A 13,826-nucleotide genomic window follows, 5' to 3' on the forward strand; every position below is an offset into this window, starting at 1 on the left:
CTAAATCTGGCAAGTCCCACAGACCCTGCCCAGCGCTCACTCCGCACTCGCCTGGGCTGAGTCACTTGATCTCCCTGAGGTTCCCTTTCTGTGTCTGCTCTGCTGCTCCCAGAAGATGAATGAGAGAACACCTGGAGCAGGGCCTGGCAGAGCCCATGTCCCATAAACGTTTCTTTCTTATATGTTTCTGCCTCCCTCTCAGAATTGGCATAAGAATCAACGGAGATATTATGTGTTGTGTGTGTGTGAGGGTGTGTTTATAGACTCCAGAGGTCCAAGGAGAGAGGAGAGGCCCACTCTAGTGGTTTACTAAAAAAAAAGGGGGGGAGGGGGGAGAGAAAATATTAAATGTATTTCAAAAAAAAGCAGAAAACAAGGGATGGATTCATAGCCTTTAAGTATATATGCCCCCCCTTTCTCTATATAGACCCCTCTCTCTATATATAGCTATGTAGATTTATATATATAGTATGTAATTTTAAAAAAACAACCCTATTTCTGCAAATTAATAAGGCCCTTGCATCAGTGATATATACAAGTCAAAACAAAACAGGTTCTAACTATAATTAAAAAGTAAATTAAAAACAAACAACAAAAACTCCAGGAAGTGGTGGGACCAGATGTACTTATGGCCAAGAGTCTGGAATGACTTAACAATTGAGCTTAGGTTCCCCGCCCTTACTGTGTTTTTACTGAAAGACTGGGCTCTGGCTTAGCTGAACTTAATCACGACCAGAGATTTCTCTTTCTATAAAATTCTCAGGATGTTTATTTGATCTCTTGGGTCAGATTTCTGCATTAAAAAAAATTACACAACCTAGATTATAAGGCCTATGATCCCTGGGAATATTCTTCTTGCCATTCTAACTCATCCAAATCAGATTTTTCCATCTGGGAAGGTCATGAGGAATGTGGAATTGCTTTAGGAGCCATCTCAGATATGGTGGTTTTTATGACGAAGTCTCGGGAGGAACAAAGTATATTGCCCAGTGGTTACCAGCTCTGTCAAGAGACAGACATGATTATTTGTACAGAAATTTCCTCTATTTTTTTTCTCTCCTGAAAAATAATATCCTGGCGCACACCAAATCTAAAATTGGGTACTCTGTATGTGTCTTATTATGAATTTGTGAACAAAGGAACTAAAAACAATGGTAGTTTAAAAATAAAATTGCTTTGTTTCCTCTGGCAGTGTCAAAAATGAAGACGCTTTCACCAGGAGAAAAGGGTACAAATTATGTGGTTGTAACATACTAGCAAAAATGTATCTGGCACTAAGCATTAGAACTGTTAAGTCTGAATGGAATCATACACACACACACACAAAATCAGGATATTTATCTATTTATCTTTGTTGAGAATATTTAGATTTAGTAATCTATGGATATGATTGAGAAAGGTTTTAAAGACCAATATCCATCCAGAAGTGATATTGACTTGTTTTAAACATCTGACATTTCACTGGTTTCAGCAATTTTCATGTTTAAATTTACCAAACTTGGAATAGTAACCCCATTGCAGCCACTGAAGGCAGCCCTTTGTGGCCTTTGGAACTCTATTGCACTATCCTGCTTTGGGGCTGGCAAACCAACACTTCCAGCATAATATTTACTGTAGTGTCTACACAGTATTTATAATATTTACTGTATGATTTGAAACTGACATAATATTTACTGTAGTATCTACATAGTATCCATATAACCTAATAAAGATGAACATGTCGTCTTCCCCTCATCTATGTACTTACTAAGTTAAATATAACTCAGAGTTCTTCACCAGTATTATCTCATTTAACTCTGATTTGGTATTGTTATTATTCCCATTTTACAGAAGAGAAGATGAGGCTCTGTAAGTTTAAGTGACAGCTGGCATGTACCATGGAGTACACGTTCTAATCCAGGAGTCTCTTGGCTGTGGATTTGTCCCTCTGAATTACCAATGTATTGCTCTTCAAATAACTAGTTGATAGTTACTGAGTTATTAGCATGTCAGAAGGATGAAGACTGGTTTGAGGTCCTAGCTCTCCAGCTATTTCCTATGTGACCTTGGCATGTTATTTATTCTTTGGCCTTGGTTTCCTTACCAGTCAAATGTCATCATATTGAATGAGTCTAGGATTAATGTCAATTGTTTGGATAATTTGAGAAAGTGGTGACTGTTGTGATTGGCATTACTTAGCCCTACATTTGTTATAGGAGAGTTGCTACACAATAATGCAGTGCATGATGGTATGGTAGAAAAAAGTACCCTGGACTAGACATCTGGTGACCTTTGGGAAGGAGGTCAGATATGAGTAGTAACCTGTGCTATCAACTGGATGTTTGTATTCCCCCAAATTTATATGTTGAAACCTAATCCCCTAAGTGACAGCATAGGAGCCTTCTTATTATGTCCTCACTTGGTCTTTCCTCTGTGTATGCTCACATGTCTATGTCATAATCTCCCCTTCACATAAAGACACCAGTTGTATTGGATTAGGGCCACTCACATGACCTCATTTTACCTTAATTACCACTTTAAAGGCCCTCTCTCCAAATACAGTCACATTCTTCTGAGGTACTGGGGATTAGGACTTTACCATATGAATTTGGAGGTAACATAATTTAGCCCATGACACTATGACATGATCCAAAGTTCATGACTCTATTTTTTTTTTTTTTTAAGAAGGGAAGAACTCATGGTGAGGAAATAGGACAGGATGAGGATGGCATAGAAGACATTCATCATTGGGGGAATCAATGTGGGAAAGTGTGGCTCAGAGCACTGTAAACAGAAAGTAGCTCTGGGAGGATAAACGTTTCTTTCTCTGCAGAAGGATCCAAGATGGTGATGCAGTAGGAGGAAGGTATACTCATCTGCTCCCGGGACCAAACTGGGATTACAAATAAAATATACAACAACCAACCCAAATAAGCAACATAAAACAGAAGTTTTATAACCAAGATGTACAGAAGAAGCCGCATGGAGACTGGTAGGAAGGGCAGAGACACGAAAAGGGCTGGCCCTGCTCCCACCGGGTGGTGGCTGAGCATCTGGAGGGATATCTTAGCTGCAAAGGTTTCCCTATGGAATGTGGGGTTTCAATCCCACCAGGAGCTCATCAGCCCAGAGCGCCAGAGCTGGGAAGAGGTGTCCACATAATATCTGGCTATGAAAATCAGTGGGGATTCTATTCACCAGGGAATGACTCAGGAGGCCTGCTAAAGGGTAAGTGCACAAAATCTCATTAGCAGTCACTCACTCTGGGCTCCAGCAGAGGGAGGATGGAGTGGAACAGAGTTGTGTGAGGAGAGACTGGGGTTTGTGGCTCTGGAAGAGAGCTGAAGGGACAGCCTCCAAGATCCCTGAGTTGGGATCTTCTCCTACACCACAGATGCTATCTTTCTTGGGTGGAGCACTCCCCTTCAGATGGCATAAGCCTGGGGGAATGCACTAGCCTCACCTTCCAGGCTCCCTCTTGCCACACCCTGCAAAGCTCATACCTGTGGAGGAGTCAGCTACCTCGGCTTGGGGTGTAGAAGTCCAGGCATACTCAGTGTGTGTCAGTGACTGAGTTGCGTGGCTCTGGTGTGGAGGCCATTCCCCCACCTTCCCGTGAGCCTCCCCCTCACAGGAGATCGACTAGTTCTACCTTCCAAACTCCCGGAAGCCCAACCCTGTGGAGCTTGAGCTCCCCAAAAGGTCAAGGCAGCATCTGGGACAGACTGAGTTGTGTGGCTCTAGGATGGGGGCCATTTTTCCCTCACAGGCACCACCAGTGCAGAGACCACCCTTCACATGGCCAAATCTTGTTCTGTTTGGGCCTGATAAACTCTGCTGGCCTCACCCTGATGACTCACTGTAACCCTACCCCACCACAAAGGTTTGCAGGCACCTGGCAGAGGGCAGCTAGACGTGGGATACTCTGGGACTTTGGCCGCAGACACATCACTGAACTGAATTTGAACCTGTATCAACCTGAACACCTCTTGCCCCTTCCTGGTGACTCAGTGAGAACCTACATCTTGCAACTGGAATACCAACAAAGGCTCTTTCAGTGACTGAGCCTAATAGGTAGCCAAAAGGTGAAGGCAGAGTTCAGGGTGCCTCAGGCTTGGTGCTATTGGAAGCTGGCCTTGGTGTGCAGCTTGGCCCTTCCCAGCAAAGGCAGCCACAAACTGTGGATCACTTTGTAGGTCCAAACAGGTTGCCCAGAGGCAGTCACAGGCAATGTCTGACATTGATCTGTACCATAGTTCCTCCCAAGAGGCCCCAGAATCAACACACCCAGTGGTGAGATTCAGAGCAGGATCCAATTAGCTTCACAAGCAAAATATCCAAATGGAGATCTCAGCAGGAACCAGATCCTGTGAGTTAAAATCTGCTTTGCATGGTCAGCACCTGCCCAGCAACTCATACACTGTGGTTGGGGTCAATCCTCACAGTCAGCCAGTCTAAGGGTCGACCCCATGCATGAATGAACCAACAGCAATCAAGACTTAATTATGAGAGGAGGGCTTGCAAAACCCACACAAGGCACATTCTTGGAGCACCCAGCTCAGGTGATTAAAGAGACTGTGCCACTAGGTCCTATGGGACACTTAGTACGTAAGGTCACCCTACCAGAAACAAACACAAATAAGCAGTCAAAATGGAGAGAAAAACAAACATTCCCCAAATGAAAAAATAGGAGGAATATCAAACAAACAAACAAACAAACAAACAAAAATCAATCTAAATGAAATGGAGTCAAACAATCTACCAGATATAGAGTTCAAAACAATAGTTATAAGGATGCTCAAGGAACTTAGTGAGAACTTCAACAGTTTGAAAAGGGACATAGAAACCATAAAAAATGAACCAGTCAATAATAAAAATACAATATAAAGAATTAAAAATACACTAGGAAGAATAAACAGTGGGTTAAATGAAGCAGAGGATAGAATTAGTGATTTGAAAGATAAGGCAGCAGAAAACACCCACCCAAGCAGAGCAGAAAAAAGAAAAATAATTTTAAAAAATTAGTATAGTTTAAGGAATCTTTGGGACAACATGAAGCATAACAATGTTTGTGTCAAAAGAGCACCAGAAAGAGAAGGGAGAGAGTAAGGGATTGAGCACCTATTTGAAGAAATAATGACTGAAAACTTCCCTAATCTTGTAAAGGAAAAAGACACACAGGTTCAGGAAGCACAGAGTCCCAAATAAGATGAACTCAAAGAGGCCCACACCAAGACACATCATAAAAGATCCATGGGATTGGGCCTAAACTGGCAGTCAGACATCCCCCGAGGAGTCCCGGATTGGAGAGGGTGCAGGCTGGGCTGAGGGACACCTTGAGGATTCAATTAGCTTCACAAGCAAAATATTCAAATGGAGATCTCAGCAGGCACCAGATCCTGTGAGTTAAAATCTGCTTTGCATGGTCAGCACCTGCCCAGCAACTCATACACTGTGGTTGGGGTCAATCCTCACAGTCAGCCAGTCTAAGGGTCGACCCCATGCATGAATGAACCAACAGCAATCAAGACTTAATTATGAGAGGAGGGCTTGCAAAACCCACACAAGGCACATTCTTGGAGCACCCCCATGCATGAATTTTGTGCACTGAGCCTCTAGTCCTGTATAATAAAAGACTAATATGCAAATTGTCCTCTCAACTGGAGTTCTGCTGGGAGTACCACTGCTCGACCAGTCGCTATGACACGAACTGACCACCATGGGGCAGATGCTCCAACCGATAGGTTAGCTTACTGCAGACACTGGTGGGCTGGACTAGAAAATGAGGTGTCAGGTGAGAGTCATCAGGAAGCTCCCAGGGTTGGGATTGGGACTAGGCAAGATGGCCCTGATTGGCTCTGATCACTGGCCAGGTGGAGGGACCCCACCTGTGCACGAATTTCATGCACCCGGCCTCTAGTTTATCATAAAAAATCTCTCAGCAAAGTGGGAATAAATGAAACTTAGCTCAAGATAAGAAAAGTCATATATGACAAACCCATAGTTAACACCATTTTGAATGCGGGGGGCGGGGGAGGCAGGGGGCGGGGACAAAAGCTAAAAGGTCAGGAACAAGACAGGCATGTCAACTTTCACCACTCTTATTCAATATACTACTGGATGTCCTAGCCAGAGCAATCAGACAATAAGAAGAAATAAAAGGCAGTTAAATTGGGAAGGAAAAAGTGAAACTACAATTATTTGTAGATGACATGATACTGGATATAGACAACCCTAAATATTTCAACAAAAAATTACTGAAACTGATAAATAAACTCAGTAAAATAACAGGATACAAAAGAAATATCCAGAAATCAATTACATTTTTATATACCAATAACGAAATATTAGAAAGAGAACTAAGAGTCCTAGCTGGTTTGGCTCAGTGGATAGAGCACCAGCATGCTGACTAAAGGGTCCTTGGTTTGATTCCAGTCAAGAGTACATGCCCGGGTTGCAGGCTCGATCCCCAGTAGGGGGTGTGCAGGACGATCAATGGTTGTCTTTCATCATTGATGTTTCTATCTCTCTCTCCCTCTCCCTTCCTCTCTGAAATCAATAAAAAATATATTTATAAAAAGGAAAGAGAAAAAAAAATCCCATTTACAATTGCAGAAAAAAGAAAAACAACCCTAGGAATAAACTTAACCAAGGAGGTAAATGCCTTTATTGAGAAAATTATAAGACACTAAGGAAAGAAACTGAAGAAGATACAAATAAATGGAAGCATTACCATGCTTATGGATAGAAAGAATTAACATTTTTTTAAATGTCCATACTACCCAAAGCAATCTTTAGATTCAATGCAATTCCTATCAAAATACCAATGGTATATTTTACAGAACTAGAACAAATAATCCAAAAATTTATCCAAAAGACCCTGAATATCCCCAGCAATTCTGAGAAAGAAGAACAAAGCTGGAGGAATCATGCTACCTGATATCAAACCATACTACAAGGCCATAGTTATCAAAATATATGAAATCTATTGAACCAAATAAACTGGTGAACAAAACAGATACAGGTGCTTTGAAACATGCAGCGGACTGATGTATTTCAGAGGAAAGGGAGGGTGGGGTGGTAATAGATTAACCAAATAATTTATATGCATACTAGAGGCCCCACACATGAAATTTGTGGAAGAGTAGGCCTTCCTTCTCCCGGCTGCCAGCACCGCCTTCCTTCTGGCACCCGGGACCTGGGCTTCCCTCCAGCCCCGGCTTAGTCCGGAAGGATGTCTGGAATGACATCTGGTCCAATTAGCATATTACCCTTTTATTATTATTGATATGCTTGGCCCATAGACAAACAATAGTGTGGGGAAGAACTGGGGAGGACTGGAGTAGATGGAGGGTGTCAACAGGGGATAAAAAGGGGGGAAATCTGTAATACTTTCAATAGTAAATATTAAAAAATAAACACAGCATGATATTTAACAAGCATATAGATCAATGAAACAGAATAGAGAGCCCAGAAATAAAGCCAAGACTATATGGTCAATTAATATTTGATAAAAGAGGCAAGCACATACAATGGGGTTAAGACCTTCCATTTAATAAATGGTGTAGTAAAAAGTGGACATATAGATGGAAAAAATTAAACCAGACTACCTTTTTACACCATATACAAGAATAAATTCAAAATGAATTAAAGATTTAAATATAAGACTCAATTGCATAAAAATCCTAGAAGAAAAATATGCAGTAAAATCTTGAACATTTCTCTTAGTAATATTTTTTTCTGATATATCTCCTTGGGCAAGGGCAACAAAAGAAAAAAAATGGGACTACATAAAACTAAAAACGTTTTGCACAGCAAAGGAAACCATCAACAAAATGAAAAGATAACCCACCAATGATATATCTGGTGAGGGGTTAACATCCAAAATTTATAATGAACTCATACAATTCAGTACCAAAAAACCCCAAACAATCTAATTAAAAAATGAGCCATGGACCTAAATAAACACTTCTTCAAAAAGGATCTACAGATGGCCAATAGACATATGAAAAGGTGCTCATCACTAATCATCCAAGAAATGCAAATTAAAACAGGATGAGATAACTCCTCACAGCTGTCAGAATGGCTGTCATCAATAAATCAACCGACAACAAGTGATGGGGAGGATGTGGAGAAAAGGGTACCCTTGTGCACTATTGGTGGGAATGCAGATTGGTGCAGTGGAAAACAGTTTGGAGGTTCATAAAAAATTAAAAATGGAACTGCCTTATGATCCAGTGATTCCACTTTTGAGTATATCTGAAGAAACCCAAAACACTAATTTGAAAGAATTTATGCACCCATGTTCATTTTTTTTGCAGCATTATTTACAATTGCCAAGATATGGAAGCAATACAAGTGCCCATCAATAGATGAGTAGATAAAAAAGCAGTAGTACATACTAGTATATACAATAGAATATTACTCAGTTATAAAAAAGAATAAAATCTTACTATTTGTGACAGCATGAATGGACCTAGATCAGCCGTGGGCAAACTACAGCCCATGGGCCGGATCCGGCCCATTTGAAATGAATAAAACTAAAAAAAAAAAAGACCGTACCCTTTTATGTAATGATGTTTACTTTGAATTTATATTAGTTCACACAAACACTCCATCCATGCTTTTGTTCCGGCCCTCGGGTCCAGTTTAAGAACCCATTGTGGCCCTCGAGTCAAAAAGTTTGCCCACCCCTGCCTAGGTCCTAGAGGGTATTATGCCAGTCAGAGAGAGATAAATACCATATGATTTTACTTAAAAGTGAACAAACAAAACAGAAACAGACTCATAGATACAGAGAACAGACTGATGGTTGCCAGAAGGGATGGGGCTGGATTTACAGGGTGAAAAAGGGGAAGGGATTGAGAAGTACAGATTGGTAGTAACAAAATAGTCATGGGCCATAAATTATAGCATAGGGAATATAGTCAATAATACTGCAATAACTATGGATGGTGCCACGTGAGTACTAGAAATAGCAGGGAGAACACTTTGTAAAGTATATCATTATCTAACTGCTATGCTATATACCTTAAACGAATACAAAATAATATTGAATATAAACTGTAATTGATAAAATAAAAAAAAACAGAAAACATTCCAGACATCATAAAATGTTCACAGTATAATAGATTTCAAATAAAATATAAGACAATAAAAAGTTAATTTATTTAAAACAATGTTTTTCTTTTCCATTGTTAATAGAATAAAACAAAACAAAAGAAAATAAATCTGTGGCTTTAAGGGACTTGACCCCAATATAAAGCTTATAGAACAAGGCCAGGGCCATATTACTGCTCTGGGTCATCAGACAATGGCTGCTTCACTGCAGAATGGCTAAGGTGTTCAGAGAGCTTTCATAAACCTAATGAGACCATCCCTGGGATAAAAGGGGTCTGGTTACAATTCTTCAAAAGCTCTGAACTACTTTTGCATCCATAAGCTAAAAGGGTTATTAAATTCATTGCACAAAGAGCCAAAATTGATGTTACTAGATTCAGCTAAGATCATCATATTCTAAAATGCAATTAAAATACTTTGACCTTTAAAAAATAAATCACTAAATTTTTATATTAAATTTAAATCTGAGAAAAGGCAAACAGTGAATTTAATAAGTATGAATGAGTTATGCAACTGAAGAATTTTTGCAAGATTTTAGTACATAATATTCTTTAAAAAATAATTTAGCAATAATAAAATCCACATTTTTACATTCTGTTTTATGTTGAAGAAAACTAATACTTCATATCTGTGACATATCACAAAGCATATTTTGTACATTTACATATTAAGTAATATATTCTTACATACATTCATATAGATATGAATTCATATATATTCATGCACTAGAGGTCCAGTGCATGAAATTTGTGCATGGAGGTGGTCCCCTAGTCCTGGCCTATACCCTCTCAAAATCCAGGATCGCTGGCTCCTAACCGCTCCCCTGCCTGCCTGCCTGATCACCCCTAACCACTCTGCCTGCCTGCCTGATTGCCCCTAACTGTTCTCCTGCCTGCCTGATTGCCCTTAACCACTCTGCCTGCCTGCCTGATCACCCCAACCCCTCTGCCTGCCTGATTGCCCCTAACTGCTTGCCAGCCTGCCTGATTGCCCCTAACCACTCGCCTGCCTGTCTGGTCACCCTTAACCCCTTTTCCTGCCTGTCTGATCACCCCTAACTGCTTGTCTGTTTGCCTAATAGCCCTTAACTGCTTGCCTGCCTGCCTGATTATTCCTAACCACTCTGCCTGCCTGCCTGATTGCCCCTAATCACTCTGCCTGCCTGCCTGATCACCCCTAACTGCCTCTACTTCGGCCCCTACCACCGCAGCTTTGTCCGGAAGGTCATTTGGCTATCCGGTCTAATTAGCATATTACGCTTTTATTATTATAGATGTTACCCAATATTTCATTAGTAGCTCATTTTTCCAAGTGTTCAAAGTCATATATCTTGTCATTTTAATTGCCTGCACAGTAAAACTTGGAAGTAAGCAGATCAACTTCTGAGAAGCAAAAAATGGGTATTGAGTTCTGCTGAGTATTCAAGTATCAGAATTTAACTTACAGGGGAATCCCTTAGTTGTCACTCAGAGCCAACAGACTCATTTCTAACAACCTAATAAACCTGACTCTGAACATGCAAATTAGAAAAGGGCTCCACCAAAATAAGCACAGAAGAACAGTGAGGAAAGGTAGAGAGAAATGATAGAAGATGCAAAACTTACTGAAGGCAAAGCCAATTTTATAAGCTTTGATAAGCTCTGAAGCTATCACTGTGCAGGGACTTGGGTTTATATCAATGACCCAAGGTCATAAAGACAGAGCTAATGGCCTTCAACTGACTGGATGAGGACCATCCCCATTAGAGAGGGCACTCAGCTTTACTCAGCCTACCAATTCAAATGATAATTTCATTCAAAGACAACCTCACAGAAATTTCCAGAACAATGTGTGACCAGATGTGTAATTACCTGGTGGCACAGTAAAGTTGACATATAAAAGTAACCATCACAACTATATTGTATTTAGATAGCTTATTTTTTATCATAAAATTGATACATGCTGCCATGGGTTTTTGAACTAAAAAGAAAGTCTCACAATCAATGTCTGACATAGTACCTGGGAGTTAATAAATTCTCCAAAAGTGTATGGTCAGTGAATGAGTGAACGAATGAATGAATGAATGAAACTAGAAAAAAAAACTTTGTTAATATCTTAGTGTTAGGGCTTTATTTTCTGTGCAATTTTTTTGTTTTACATCGTTTTGCTTTATGTTTTGTTTGGGCTGTTTGACTTTCAAAGTATCGGGTCACTTCCTTCTACTAAACAAGTACTATGAAGATTTATCATCTGGCATATTCTCCAAATAACATGAGTGAAGACAAGGCATACACGCACTTTTTCAATGCCTCTTGCATCAAAATCTCTTTATTATAAATATAAAATAGTCCTGGATGCACATATATTTTTGTCTAATGGAAACTAACTGAGGCTTGTGATCAAAAACATTTTTTGAAATTTCTTTAATTACTGGGAAAACGCAGTAATTATCTCTGTAGCTAGTCATTAGAGCAGTGTGAGTGTGGGCATAAGAAACATCTATTTGGATTTATATAACTTTGGCTCCAGTTCTATAGGATTTGGGCTTTCAGTGATTGGGTCCAAATAAGGAAAATCATATAAAAAACTGAGACATTAGAAATGCAAGAGTCAGTGCCTTGTTGGACAAGAGGCTGAAGCCAGAAAGTGCCACAAGCAGAAGAGCAATTCATTCATTGCTGCGTAAAGAAATGTTGAATCCAGGACACAATGTTTTTCTTGATGAGATGTGGAAGGACTTGGCAGTTGCAGCAGCTGAATAGAAAACAAAAATGTGCATTAAGATATCCACTTTGTTACCAATACTCTGGGTTAATGAGAAATTTCCTCTTTCTTTACCATAGTTTGCCTGCTGTTAAACAAAGACATTAATGAAATTTAATTTTGACAGTTTAATTAATTGTGAATTTTATAATATAAAAGTTACGGAAATCAATTCACTCAAAATATGCATTGGACAGCTATGATATGCACAGTACCATATTTGTTTTTGTAGAATGCCAAAGAACTATGACCTTCCTTCTATGGTTTGAATGTTGTGTCCCCCAGAATTCATATGTTGAAAGCCTAACCCCCAAGGTGATGGTATTTGGAGGTGGGGTTTGGGGAGGTGATCAGGTCATGAGAGTGGGTCTAATATATGGGATTAGAACCTTTATAAAATAGGCTCCCGGGCCTCTTCCAGTTTGTGAGGACACAGTGAGAAGTCTACAGTCTGGACCCAAAAGAGGACTCTTTACAGACCTGAGCATGCTGGCACCTTGGTCTTAACTTCCAGCCTCCAGAACTCTGAGGAAAAAATTTCTGCTGTTTATAAGCCACCTAGTCTGCGGTAGTTTGTTATAGCGGCCAGAAGGGACGAAGACACCTCCCTATCTTTGTGTCATCTCAAGTAGGACTTTGCACAGAGAAAGTCCTTAACAAATGTTACTTGAAGGTTCTTACCCTCACAAGCTTGCATCTATTGGGGGAAAATAATAGACACGTGTACAGATGCAACAGTGGCTGGCGGTCCTGCAGCCAAGTGATGCACCATTGAACCCAAACAAGCACCGAGTGTCCAGGCAGGAAAACCTGTGGGTAAATGAGGTTTGGGAGGCTCTATGGGTCTAACTGGGCACTATGGCTCAAGTAGATGGACAGAGGAGGAAGGTGTTGCAGGCAGGGCAAGTAGCAATGGACACTCTTGCAGGCAAGGGCTTGTTTTGAGATGTAGTGAAAGGTGCGGCTGCAAAGAGTCTGGGTTGTCTACCTTGGCCCTGGGCTAAGAAATGGGGACTTTGTTCTTTATCCTGTAAATAGTGGCTGCTTTTGTTTTTGAGCAGAGGAGTGACAAGATTAAAGCAGCATTTTAGAAAGATCTACCAGGTGCCAATAAAAGGAATGAATTGGAGAGGAACCAAACTGGAAGCAGGAAGCTATTAAAAGATTTTTAGCAGAGTCTAGGTATAAGATGAGGGTCTGGTTTTGCGAAATGGGAACAGAAAGAGGACAGATGGTTTAAAGGCCATGTTTCTGAAAGAACTAATAGAGATCTCAGAGAGTTTGCTCACTGGAAAAGGTGACGTAAGGAATAGGAAAAATGAAAGACAACTGCATTTGAAGTTGGAAGGATAAAATTAGAATTGACAGAAAGAAAAGAAGAATAAAGACAGGGAAGTGAGATAAAAGGAAAAATTGATTATTTCAGTTTTACACTAATATATTAATGGTAGAGCACCTCATCCAGTATCTTTACTGGGTAGGATAATCTCCTTCAGTCACTTCCTTGTAGCTTATCAGTAGAGCAGTAGAATAGTGACCTTGGAATAGCCCTTATAATGGAACACAGAGATTAACCTAGACAAGATTAAAATCAACAGAACTAGATAGAGACAGGATTTTTGGCAAAGGTCAGATAAGAAACTATCAAAATGAAACAAGGATCTGTAGAAGGTTACCCAAAACATACCATGATGTGATTATAGAGGCATACTTATAGGATCAAATGGTATAAATACAGATGTAACAGGACAATAAAAAGAGAACCTGGCTATGCTGATCATCTGAAAGCTGCTGCCTCCTTGTCATTCCTTCTTCACCGACTCCGTCCACACCTTTGGGAACCCCTGGACTTGCTGGGGCTGGACCCCAACAGGGGGGGGGCATTGGGGGTGAGCAGACCAGCAGGGGGACCAATTGGGGGTGAGCAGGTCATCAGTGGGGGTCAGTTGGGGTGATCAGGACTGTGGGGGGGCAGTTTGGAGTGA

This window comes from Myotis brandtii, unplaced genomic scaffold, assembly GCF_000412655.1.
Source record: "Myotis brandtii unplaced genomic scaffold, ASM41265v1 scaffold504, whole genome shotgun sequence".
In the NCBI taxonomy this organism is placed as follows: Eukaryota; Metazoa; Chordata; class Mammalia; order Chiroptera; family Vespertilionidae; genus Myotis; species Myotis brandtii.